This window comes from Ambystoma mexicanum, chromosome 5q (genome assembly GCF_040938575.1).
Source record: "Ambystoma mexicanum isolate Mex_15411 chromosome 5q, UKY_AmexF1_1, whole genome shotgun sequence".
NCBI lineage: Eukaryota > Metazoa > Chordata > Amphibia > Caudata > Ambystomatidae > Ambystoma > Ambystoma mexicanum.
The window spans coordinates 727,276,702-727,291,200 of NC_090933.1; positions in this window are offsets into that span (position 1 = coordinate 727,276,702).

Consider the following 14,499-nt stretch of genomic DNA (forward strand, 5'->3'; position numbering starts at 1 on the left):
AGTATTAAAGCAATGGAGGAATTTATAAAGAAAAGAGAAGTAATTGGTAAGGAAATAGAGAAAAAAAATGAAGGGGAGAGAGAAGAAAGGAAAGGGGGGAGTGAAGTAAGAAAGTGCATATACAGAGACACAGAAGTAGCAACAACATCACAACAAAGGGGAACAATTGGCAAAGGAGGCAATGAAGGAATAGACTTAATAGACTTACAAACAGTAACGATTAAGGGGAACAAGACAGACTGGGGGTTGCCATCAATGGAGGACTTTTGCAGTGAGGAAGAAGGAGGAATAGAGAGGGAAGGGAGAGTCAGTGGAAGGGAAAGCTTAGATAAACTATACATCACTCGGACAAACGGAGGATCACCTTGGATATGCAGGAGAAAGGAAGAACTGGAGAGAAGTGAGGAGGAAGAGCAAGGAACAGTGGAAAAGCAGACACGTGCAGCCACACCGTCACCATCCCGTCCTACATGCTCCACTACCTCACGCTCATTACGTGCGGCGTGCCCATCTAAACTAGCGCCCTTCCCACACGAACTGACACCCTATGCAGGGAAGCTTAGAGACCTCCCTGGACGAAGGCAGAGAGAACAAACACACACACCCATATTAAATAAAGGAAAAAATATAAGAAAGGGAAAAGAGGGAGGCGAAACAGCTACGTGCAATATGGACCCCATTGACGACATAGAAGATAGAGAAGAAGAGGAGGGGTGTACGGATTCGATTGTGTGGGACCCAAAGGGCCAACAAGAACACAACCTAATGCCACTCCTGGAGAGGGGAGGGGTTAGACCACAATACGTCCCCTGGAAGCATGCAGACAAGGAAAATATAAAGTGCAGACTCCCATCATTAAGTGGAGGTGCTGGTAAATGGATATATGAAATGGAAAAACACACTGCAGGACAGAAGTTGGCAGTGGGGGATGTAAAGGGCCTTCTAATATCAATATTAGGGGATGCAGCGGACGACATCTGGAAGAGAGCAGGCTTCCCCGGGGTCACAATAACAAACACGTCACACGATGGGGCACCATTCGCAAACTGCAGGCATGCATTATGGCAGGCACTGAGGGTACAGTACCCGGACACATCAGACATAGGAGCAATTACCTCGCGCAAGATGCGTGACAACGAAGATCCTGTTGATTATATACAGGAAATTCAAGAGAAGTGGCGCATGGAAACTAGAGAGCAATGGGACAAGACACCAGCAATATTTTACCACATACTAATACAAGGGCTCCCAGAAGTAGTTCAGAAACAACTCAATAAAGTAGTAGGGATGGAAGCAAAAACATGGCCAGAAATACAACTGACGATAGTGCATCATTGCAGAACATGGCAAGAAAAGATGAAACAAAAGGAAGAGGATAGAAAAACGGAAGAGGCTAAATTGGTACAGAAAAAACTTAATAAATATACGATGGAAGGTGCACTAATAACCACACCTACAACAATGACTCAAAACCCCACACAAGTAGTGGCTGCACAAGATCCCTCTCAAATACAATCATCACAGATCATAACACAACAGCAGCCGCCACTCCCACCATATACAACTAACATGGGAGGAGGATACTCAACACCAGGAGCTGGGTATTATAATTACAACAGGGGGCGGGGAGGAATAATGAGAGGGAGAGGATACGGATATAATACACAACAGCAGGTGGGAGGACTTAGAAATTACTACCCCACCGGGCAACCAGTATACCAGGGCAACACAGGAAACTTCCCATGGCAGAACAGGGAACCACCGGTGTGTTGGATCTGTGGATTAGTAGGGCATATGTCACGCACATGCAGAGTGAGAACAGGCACACCATCATGGAGTGAACAGGGACAACAAGGACACACAGAGGAACAGCAGGGCATCCAGCAACAGCAGACATTGCAACGGGGAAATGGACAACAACAACTGGTAACACAACCACAGCCACAGGTATATCCACTACCACAACAACAGGTAGCGATAGCACAACAACCCCAAACACAGCAGGTACAACAACCCGCACAAATCCAAGATAATAACATATTGTCTACCAATACACAACTACAGCAAACACAACTGGGTAGGGTGACGGTCTTGGGACACAACCCTTACACAGAAAGTGGTCAATCATTATACCCCCAATAGGACAGCCCACAGACGGCCTTGGTGTGTCCCATCCTGTCAGTAACACCTAATAGTGCGGAGGAACCACGCATAGAGGTAACGATAGGTGACAAAAAGTTATCATTCCTTGTTGACACTGGGGCGACCCGGTCCTGCATAAGGGAAGGTAAGTTTAAGATGTCAGGTGAAGCCATGAACACCCAAGGATTCTCTGGGGCTAGAGGGTTGGTTCCCTTTACTGATAACATTCCCTTATCTATAGGGGATTATGACATGTCAGTCCCACTTTTGTATCATAGGGCCTCACCAGTAAATATACTGGGGAGAGACATCATGAGCAGACTGAATATGACGATCTCCTTTACGGAGGACGGCATAATTTGCTCAACCCCAGGAATTAACATGCTCACTGCACGACAAATTATGCAAGCATACTGTGGACAGACAGTGGTTAGGGCTGAGCCAGTGGATGGTGAACTGTTCCAATACGGGACAGACATGGCATTTGCATGGATGCCAGGGATTGAAGGAAAAGTTTGGAGGAGACCAGCAGCCTACTTGTTTAGACCTGAAACGCCCACAAATGAACCAGAAGGAAAGGTGATTTCGGTGAACATAGAGAGTATAATAGCAACTGCTGATTACATCGCAGTACATGCCCAAGACAGAGAAGGAAGAGCATGGAGGGCGGTGATAGCACTAGCAGAAGGATGTAGACTCACCCAGGTGTCAGATGAGGAGCTCTTCTCGGAAGAAAAGGAAGAAGGAGAAATGGTGTTTATGATGAGTGTAGAAATATGGCTAAGAGTGACGTACAAACAAGTGGCACAGAAAATTGCAATGGCACTTGAGGCACCCACGTCCACCCCAGTTCCCTTCCTCGAGGAGGATATGGCAAAAGTACCCACATCATTATGGACCACCAGTCCCTATGACGTGGGGTGCATAAAAAGCATTGGGGGAGTAAGGATAAAATTGAAAAAGGGCGCAATACTACCCAGAGTGAAACAATACCCACTATCAAAAGAGGCAGATGAGGGCATATATGAAACAATAAGGGCCCTTATTAACAATGGCATATTGGTCCCATCAGAATCACCATGTAACACAGCTGTATACCCAGTGCGCAAGGCCAAGGGGGGGTCTTGGCGCTTCATACAGGACCTCAGGCCTTTGAACAACATAGTGGAAGCAGAATACCCTATAGCAGCAAACCCGGCCACAATCTTGTGCGGCATTCCAGCAGAGGCATCACGATTCACAGTGATAGATCTCAAAAATGCTTTTTTCTCAATACCCCTACACCCAGATTCAGAAGACCTGACAAGCTTCACTTACAGAAACACAAAGTGGAAACACACCAGATTACCACAAGGGTACTGCGAGTCACCCTCAATATTCAACAGAGTAATACAGATGGATTTAGGTAACATTGAAGTGGAAAGCACAGTGTTGCAATATGTTGACGACATAATAATTTGCAGCACCAGTGAGAGGAGATGCAGAGAAGACTCAGTGAAGATGCTGACAATACTGGCTGAAAAGGGTTACAAGGTAGACAAGGAAAAATTACAGTACTGTCAGGAACAGGTACTTTACATTGGTCAGCTCATATCCCAATACGGAAGAAAGATTGCACCACAAAGGGCACAAGCCATTTCAAAAACGCCCCTACCACAAACAGTAAGGGAACTACAACAGTTCCTGGGACTATGCAACTACTGTAGAGCATGGGTATTTGACTACAGCTCATACATAAGACCCCTACTTGAGGGATTGAAAGAAGCTAACAGAGGGGAGAAAAGGTTGGGGTGGACAATGGAAATGAAAGAGGCTTTTGATGAACTAAAGGATGCAATATCCACTGCCCCGGTACTGGCCACCCCAGATTATGAACGACAATTTTTCATATTCTCACATTGCGACTCAGCAGTGATGAAAGCAGTACTGGCTCAAAAAACAAGCATGGGCTACAAACCAGTAGCGTTTTACAGCGGCCATCTGGATCCTGTGATGTTAGGACATTTCCCCTGCGAACAAGGTCTCGCCGCAGCTGCCTTTGCGGTAGAGAAAGCATCAGCAGTTACCATGGGGTGCCCAACCACACTGTTTGTAGAGCATGCACTATTTGCTATATTGAACAAGCCTAAGTCCACACTGACCACGCAGAGGGCGTCAGGTTATGAGATAATTTTATCCAGACCAGAACTATCTATTGTTAGATGTAGCACTGTTAACCCTGCAAGGTTCATAGCAGAAGTAATTGAGGAAGGAGAGTATGTACACGACTGTACGCAGACTACTGAAATATACTCATGCACTAGAAAGGTTGAAGAGAACGCACTAGATGGAGGTGAGCTCTTGTTCATTGATGGGTCATCAACAATTGACCAAAGTGATGGTATAAGGAGAACTGGGGCGGCAGTGGTAAAAATGACGGAGGTACCGGTGTGTGTGGCGATGAAATGTGTACAATTACCACAGCATTACTCTGCTCAAGCAGCAGAATTAGTTGCACTGATCTTGGCGTTGAAGGAAAGCTTTGACAAACGAGTGACCATATATTCTGACAGTGCATATGTCACATCCACAGTCCACTCAGGTTTGTCAAAATGGAGGAGAAGAGGGTTTAGGAGAGCAGACGGCACTCCAGTACAACATGCCCTCTTGTTGGCTGAACTAATTGAAGTAATAAATGACCCCCAAGAGTTAGCATTGGTCAAATGCACCGCACACACTAATGGAGAAGATCATGTCTCAAAAGGAAATGCAGCAGCAGACGCACATGCAAAGTATGCTGCATATTTTGGTGAGATATGGAACCCCCCAGAGTCAGAGAGAGGAAGAGGGAGGGGGATAGCTAAAGAGATGTTGATAAGAGAAGGGTACACACATCTCCCGGCCACACAGATAATGGAACTACAAGCAGCTGCACCAATGGCAGAAAAAGAAATATGGGTAAAAAGAGGATGTACAATGTCACCAACTGACGCACTATGGCGCCAGGGTGACACTGGAAAGATGGTAATGCCACTGACACTATTGAACACCGCCCTGAGCCAAGTACACCACCCAGCCCACCCAGGGAAGGAGGTCATTGCAGCACGAATTAGGGAAGACTGGTTCTGCCCCGAGTTAAACTCCCATGTGACAAACTTCATCAGCAATTGTCTCACATGCCAACAATTCACGGCTGGTCACACACTGAAGGTGATTAATGGTACTATACCCCGGCCAGAGGGACCCTTCCTACACATCCATATTGACTATGTTGATATGATTAACGTATGTCAAGGAAATAGGTATATGATCGTAGTAGTATGCCCATTCTCCAGGTGGATTGAAGCTGGACCCTGCTCACACCCAGACGCATTCAGAGCAGCTAAATTCCTAGTGAGGGAAGTCTTCCCCAGGTGGGGAGTGTGCGAGGTACTGCGGTCAGACAATGGCCCGCATTTCGCCAATGAAATGTTTCAGCACATCACATCCTTACTGAATATCAAGCATAAATTTGCATGTGCATATCACCCACAGGCCAACGGTGTATGCGAACGCCTGAATGGCCTACTAAAGGAGGCAATTGCAAAAATACAGCAAACAACAAAGAAGAGTTGGTTGTATTGCCTTCCACTGGCCCTATTTGAGTTGAGGAATAGACCAGGCTCCGACCACCACCTCACCCCTCACGAGGTGGTGACCGGACGTCAAATGCGCCTTCCTCTGACGCCAACCTCAAGAGCATTCAGTGACTATGAAAGCACTGCAGCTGTTCTTGGTGATGAAATGTACCAATATGTGTCTTCTTTGATTACTAGTGTAGTGTTTGTGTCTCAACAGCTCGAGCGCACGCGGGGCGGGTCTAAGAGTGATCAACAAGAAGACGAGGACAGAGAACAAGAAAAAGAAAAACTGTGCAAAATTGCTAAAGGTGACCACGTATTACTCCGCAATTTCAACAGGAAGTGGAACAGTCCACGTTTCACTGGCCCCCACCTGGTAGAGGAAGTATCAACAAGAGCAGTAAAGCTACAGGACAAACGTGCCTGGAATCACCTACACGACGTAAAGATCTGCAAACTCCAGACCCGCCCTAGCATCACCAACAGGGCCATTGGAAGAACAACAACAGCGTCACCGACGGAGGAAGAGATTTCTACCATAGCCAACGGCCCAAGTGTCTCCCTACCCCACCACCCCCCAGATTCCCCAGAGACAACTACTGGCATAGAGAAGGGTAATTCCCACACCGCCCACCCCATGGTCACATGATCAAAGAGTAAAGAGATTTCCGCCAGTTGAACCATAAACCCCCTGCCTATCGACGTCCCTCTCACTGCAGCAGTAACCCAACTGAAGGACATTATTTTTCACATATACACATGTAAACACTTGAATGTTCTCTTTTTCTCTTGCACATGCAGGTACCGTGTATTATTATACTGCTAAGAAAATAAATAACTAACAAAGTTCACTGCCCAGGAGTAGATGCTACCATCAGACGATAACTACCCTGAAGAATTATCACACCAATTTGTCTATCACATAAAAAGGCCAAAGTACCTAAAAAGAAGGAGGGTACGTGTCTACTACACAGCATTTCTCTTGGCCATAGAACAGTCGATGCCCCATCTCCTCCCTTACTTGCCTGTCCTAAGAGATAGATCACTTAGATTGGCGTGGGAACAGCTCTTCGCCTGGGCACTGAACAACTACTTGATAGGGAGAGCTTGAAAACAACAACTAACACTAATAACGAGCATATTGAGAGTTTTCAGGCAGGCAACTTTAACGTCGCAAGAATTAGCTGCCGGTCTGCAGCAAGGTAAGAGCAAAATGCCAGTGAGATTTGCATGTGTAATAAAAATGATAGGGATTTTTATGATCACCGGGTTCTTGGCTGCCTCTGTATGGCAGAACAGTTGTGCTATCCATATTTTGGCTGTTCCCAAATCTAACATACCCCCACCCCCGGCTGCAACAGGTGTTACGTCAGGTGGTACTAGCAAAATCCCACACAAGGGAAATAGAGTTAAACGCAGCATATACTCAGACAACAAAGGTATTGACGACTACATACAAGATTCAGCAACACATGACTCAAATAGGTAAGCAGACAACAGAAGACAGCTGCTACGTCTGCTCATTGATCCCATACGCCATGAGCGCTTCCCGAACTTTCGTTGCCACGGAAATTGATGAAAAAACAACACGATGTATAATATATTTGGCACTGTTCCAAACGAAAGGGAGATTTCAAGGGAACACGGCGCACCTGGTATGGAAAACACGAGACACATACCCGTACGAAAACAACTTCCTCAAGGATTACTTGAGTTACCACAAGGCCAGTTTGCACGCTGAAGCATTCAGATACATAACAAGCGGTCCTGAAAAAGGAGAAACAAAGAAAGTAACATTACAGTACCTACCATGTGATTGGTACGCCACTGAAGTTCCTGGTAAACAAGGATGTTGGGAAAGACCACTGATAATAATAACAGGGAAGGTGTACCTGGGTGACAAGTGGGACATAGGAGTGGTTGGCAGCAACATGATAACGAGAGAGGATACTAAGAGTATTGCTGAACACAACGACAGATGTTGGATGACCTGGGTCAAGTACGTACCCCTGCTAACGTGGATAGAGAAGGATGAAGACCCAATAACAATACTGCCGCTGACTGCGCCTAAATTATGCTACCAACATAAAGGAGAAGTGGACGTGGGATACAACACCAACTGTGCAAGTGTGACGGAGTTACCTGAGGGGGGAGCAGGAACAGCAGTGGTGATGGACCATTACTGGGCCTGCGGAGACAAGGCATACCACACACTGCCCCCTCTGTGGAATGGCATATGCTATGCACAATGGTACACGTCAATGTACCATCACTAGTGGTGCCCCAGAAACATGTGAATGTGGCAAACTTTCCCAAAATGGATGAAGGAAACAAGAGGAAGAAGAGATCTGTACACTCCCAGAAGGAGCCAGAAAACCAAAACAGCGGCAACAACACTGTCCTGCATAGAAAGAAAAGACAAGGAGAACCTTTGACAGGAAATTACCTATGGGGACGGTCGGAAACAGCACTCACTTCAATCCCGCCAGAGCACAGACTATTCAGCAGAGCAGCAATGTTCTTCTCCTCAATAATACATCCGGGACTACAGGCTTACGCAAACGCAAAATGGCTCCAGATAACTAGATGGGAACTAATGATGACAATTAATTCTACAGTAAATGGATTCAACGCAATAAAAGAAGAACTACGAGCAGTGAGGATGGTAGCACTACAGAACAGATATGTACTGGACCTCCTCACAGCAATGGAAGGAGGAGTTTGCGCAAAGATAGGACAATCATGCTGCACATTTATTCCTGCTAACGATGCTGACAATGGTACACTGACGGAAGCAGTATCACAATTGGCCCAGATGCACTCCAAAATGATGGATGAAAGTAAAGGCGTGAAAAAGGACAACAGCTGGTTTTCGATATTATGGTCGTGGATGCCATCTTGGCTGTCAGATGGACTGAAGATTATAGTTGGATGCACTATTTTGGCTGGAGCTGCACTGATCTTGATAAGATTTTGGAAGGCCCGGAAGGCACGAACCACTGACAAAATGATCGAAATGGTTGGTATGCACCCCTTGATGCCAGCAGATGACGGTCAACACACAGGCATAATAATAAAGGAAAGAGAGAAGTTGCGCAACCAGATCATCACTAACCATCTGGACCCACCATCTGTGAAGCTCGAAAACCCAAGAAACCCAAGGAGCTACATAGGGAAGTGGTTATACTGCACACCTGGAGGAACGTGTGTATATGTGTATTGGTCATTCGAAGACCATGTGAACCACTATGGACATTTGGGAGGAGTAACTAAAATATGGAGAGTGAGAGGAGATAAGGAAAAGGATATGTTTGTGGTCGACAAGTCGACCAGAGGGGGGACTGAAGTGGGAGAATGGAAGAAAAAGCTCCCACCAATCCCCTCTCTCCCCTGGCCTAGAGGATCGCGGCCCAGGCACCCGCCACGAGAAGAGTTTGCCCATCTACCAGACGACCAAATACCCTGGTACAAGAACATACGGATGTGCCCACCCGCGTGCCCGCCAGCCTGCCATACCCTTGCCGATGCCTGCGGCATGGAGGGACTCGACTGAATCATCCAGCACTAACTCAACACATCGTTAGAGATGCCATGACGGCCTAGCCAACGGTCAGAATACCCGTGCAACATACACACTGGACACTCCCACACCAATCCACACGAAGAACATACTCAGTGCTGCGACATAGGTGACGGACACACCCACAGACGCGCATCTTTATTATTTTTCACATAGGCCTCTCAAAATGCAGAAACGCCAGACGCACAATGAACGCATCTAAAAAAGTTTGCTCACGCTTCTCCTAAAACCATGCGCAATAATGAAAAGTATAATGAAGACACGATACTGGAGATAAAGCAATATGATACCATAACCTAAAGCGCCTGTGTATCAGATGGCTCCACTTATACACCAGGCCCAAGTAGGCCTCAAGCAAGAGTCCCTTGAACATCGAATGAGCCAGAGTTCAGTTGCTGATCCCGCAGAATGAGCCCGTGAAAACAGACAGTCAAGGGCACAATGTTGCTAATTCGCATGCCACAAGCCGACGCCAAGGTCACACCTGCAATCAAGCCAGGCATACAGTGAAAAAAAAACAATATTAATTGTGCAGAATTCTGCCTCAACCACGGTCCCACCTCACGTGATCAAGCCAAACCTGACAGGGTGCCAGGCCCGGGAGGAGGGAGACGCCTGGATTCCCTGCTTCAAGACTCAGGCAGATACTATTAAGCGTCTCAAAGGACATCTGCAGCGGTGGGAGTAGCCGGCCTTCCAGCACATGAATAAATCTCACATTGTCTGTACATACCCATAGTGAAACATTGTAGCAAATGACAGGTGCACCGCAAGCTGGGAACAGCGATGGTCCCTGACTGGGGGGCTCGTGTGTGGACCAATCAGAGCATGGGGCTCTTATCACTGACGCCACTAACATTGACCAATCCTCAGGGGTCTCCATGTAACAATTTTCATGTATCAATTTGAAGGGACAACCCATGTATACCACCTGACTAACCCTCCACCACTAACAATGCTCTCTATACGTATGCTATACTAACCCTACCACTCGAGGAGCCAATCCAGAGTGGCGATAGGTTTCTTGCTAACTTTCCCAGGTGACGCAAGTAGTGCGTCATACTAAGGTAAAAAGGGCCTGCGAGCCCATGATGAAGAGTGTGTGTCAGGACGGACGCGTACGATCCTTGACCCATCCCTGCCGTTTGTTCAATAAAACAGCAGAGTCACCTTGCTTCTTGCGTGTGCCTCATACTCATTTTTGGGATACACGGGAGGAGTTGGGGCTTCCCTGCCCGGAGGTCCGCGGACGGCTCAGCCGACCCCGGGAGAAGTTCCCCCCGACACCCCCATTTTGTTTATTTACGAACATTTCAGGACACCACGGGTGTTCTTAGAACACATTCAACTTGCCAGAGAACAATACGGACAGAGTCTTCAGGACACCCCCTACGAACATTTCGGGACACCACGAGTGTTCTTAGAACACTTCAAACTTGACAACGAACAATACGGACAGTGTCCTCAGGACACCCCCATTTTGTTTATTTACGAACATTTCAGGACACTGCGAGTTTTCTTAGAACACATTCAACTTGCCATCGAACACGACGGACAGCGTCCGCAGGACACCCCCATTTTGTTTATTTATGAACATTTCAGGACACCACAAGTGTTCTTAGAACACATTTAACTTCCCAGAGAACAATACAGACAGCGTCCTCAGGACACCCCCATCTTGTTTATTTTGAACATTTCAGGACACTGCGAGTGTTCTTAGAACACATTCAACTTGCCAGAGAACAATACGGACAGCGTCTTCAGGACACCTCCTACGAACATTTCAGGACACCGCGAGTGTTCTTAGAACACATTCAACTTGCCAGTGAACAATACGGACAGCGTCTTCAGGGAACCCCCTACGAACATTTCAGGACACCGCGACAGTTCTTAGAACACTTTCAACTTGACAACGAACAATACAGACAGCGTCCTCAGAACACCCCCATTTTGCTTATTTGCGAACATTTCAGAACACCGCAAGTGTTCTTAGAACACATTCAACTTGCCATCGAACAATACAGACAGCGTCCTCAGGACACCCCCATTTTGTTTATTTACGAACATTTCAGGACACCACGAGTGTTCTTAGAACACATTCAACTTGCCATAGAACAATACGGACAGCTCTTCAGGACACCCCCTACGAACATTTCAGGACACCGTGAGTGTTCTTAGAACACTTTAAACTTGACAACGAACAATGCGGACAGCGTCCTCAGGACACCCCCATTTTGTTTATTTACGAACATTTCAGGACACTGCGAGTTTTCTTAGAACACATTCAACTTGCCATCGAACACGACGGACAGCGTCCGCAGGACACCCCCATTTTGTTTATTTATGAACATTTCAGGACACCACGAGTGTTCTTAGAACACATTTAACTTCCCAGAGAACAATACAGACAGCGTCCTCAGGACACCCCCATCTTGTTTATTTTGAACATTTCAGGACACCGCGAGTGTTCTTAGAACACATTCAACTTGCCAGAGAACAATACGGACAGCGTCTTCAGGACACGCCCTACGAACATTTCAGGATACCGCGAGTGTTCTTAGAACACATTCAACTTGCCAGTGAACAATACGGACAGTGTCTTCAGGACACCCCCTACGAACATTTCAGGACACCGCGACAGTTCTTAGAACACTTTCAACTTGACAACGAACAATAAGGACAGCGTCCTCAGAACACCCCCATTTTGCTTATTTGCAAACATTTCAGAACACCACAAGTGTTCTTAGAACACATTTAACTTGCCATCGAACAATATAGACAGCGTCCTCAGGACACCCCCATTTTGGTTATTTACGAAAATTTCAGGACACCACGAGTGTTCTTAGAACACATTCAACTTGCCAGAGAACAATACGGACAGCTCTTCGGGACACCCCCTACGAACATTTCAGGACACTGTGAGTGTTCTTAGAACACTTTAAACTTGACAACGAAAAATACGGACAGCATCCTCAGGACACCCCCATTTTGTATATTTTCGAACATTTCAGGACACTGCGAGTGTTCTTAGAAAACATTCAACTTGCCATCGAACACTACGGACAGCGTCCTCAGGACACCCCCATTTTGTTTATTTATGAACATTTCAGGACACCACGGGTGTTCTTAGAACACATTTAACTTCCCAGAGAACAATACAGACAGCGTCCTCAGGACAACCCCATTTTGTTTATTTTGAACATTTCAGGACACCGCGAGTGTTCTTAGAACAAATTCAACTTGCCAGAGAACAATACGGACAGCGTCTTCAGGACACCCCTACGAACATTTCAGGACACCGCAAGTGTTCTTAGAACACATTCAACTTGCCATCGAACAATACTGACAGCGTCCTCATGACACCCCCATTTTGTTTATTTACGAACATTTCAGGACACCACGGGTGTTCTTAGAACACATTCAACTTGCCATCGAACAATATGGACAGCGTCCTCAGGATACCCCCATTTTGTTTATTTACGAACATTTCAGGACACCACGGGTGTTCTTAGAACACATTCAACTTGCCAGAGAACAATACGGACAGCGTCTTCAGGACACCCCTTACGAACATTTCAGGACACTGCGAGTGTTCTTAGAACACTTTAAACTTGACAATGAACAATACGGACAGCGTCCTAAGGACACCCCCATTTTGTTTATTTGCAAACATTTCAGGACACCGCGAGTGTTCTTAAAAACACATTCAACTTGCCAGAGAACTATACGGACAGCATCTTCAGGACACCCCCTACGAATATTTCAGGACACCGCAAGTGTTCTTATAAAACTTTAAACTTGACAACGAACAATACGGAAAGCGTCTTCAGGACACCCCCTACGAACATTTCAGGACACAGCGAGTGTTCTTAGAACAGTTTCAGCTTGCTTGTGAAGAAAACGGACACATATTGCGTCCTCAGAACACCCCCCCCATTTAGTTTATTTAGAACATTTCAGAACAGCCGTTTTGTCCGCGGACAACTCGAACACAACAAGAGCGTCTGCCACATTAAAAAACAACATTTAACCTATCTCATACTCTCCCACCCTCCCCAAACACTCTTACACACCAACACACTCTACTAAATACAAATTATAAACCAAGTTTCACTGCGCTGTCCGCGGATGTACGCAAATCCAAGATGGCGGGCACTACCGAAAATCTGACGCGCTCCACGCTCTGCGTCATCCAATCAGCAAACACGTCGCATGTCCGCGGACATCACGCAAGCCGATTGACCAATCAGGACACTGTCCGCGGAGCGAACAGGGAAGTGTGTCCGCAGACCGAACACAGATATCACTAATTTTTTATGACCTACTTTTTGGTCATTTAAAAAATAAATACTGGACAGATTTTCACCAAATCTCCAAAAGCACACTTTCGGGACCAAGCCGCTACTCCTGGTCCAAATTTGGTGAAAATCCGTCCAGCGGTTTGGGCTGTAGGTGCGAGCAAAGTTTTTTCCCCATTCAGCCTATGGGAAAAAAATAAGTTTTGGGCCCCCCCCCTATTACTTTGCCTCCGCTGGACGAATCCTCACCAAACTATGCAAAAAAATTCAGAGTGGGCCATATTGTTGTGTCTTGACTGTCGTGTAGTCAGACAAGTCCTCTGTCCACAAGTGCCGCACATAGAGAATCTAAATCACTCTCTGTACAACCTTTGAGACCACAGGTGGGAGATGATCTTCCGGAACCGTGGACCTCTGGGAACCCCGAACCACTGTAAAGAAAGCACCGGTTAAGTAACAAGCCTAAGACAGCAATAACAAACCAGACAACAAGGAAGTGGAACGGTCTTACCAATAAGTGGCCGTGGTGTATCTGCTGCACCTATAGAGGAGGCTCCTGGACCCAGCAAGACTGTTTCCGTTTTGCAGGGCAGTAGGTCAGGCTGTGTTGCGTGTGCCGGGCCCACCTGATGCCAAAATCCGGACAAGGAAACTGAGCGGAATGTAGTACCAAAGGTTTAAGTAAGTAGAAGTCCAGAAGGCAGTCCATGAATTGTAACAAGGAATCCAATGAAGCAGAAGCCAGAAGCCAGGGAGAATCCGATAGCAGTCCGTAGTATAGTCTGAGGTCAGAGTCTAAGTAATCCAAAGGTATAAGTGTAGTGCCAAACAGGTATCCAAATAAACAGCTGTGAAGCACCGAAGTGTTGCGATGCGGCTG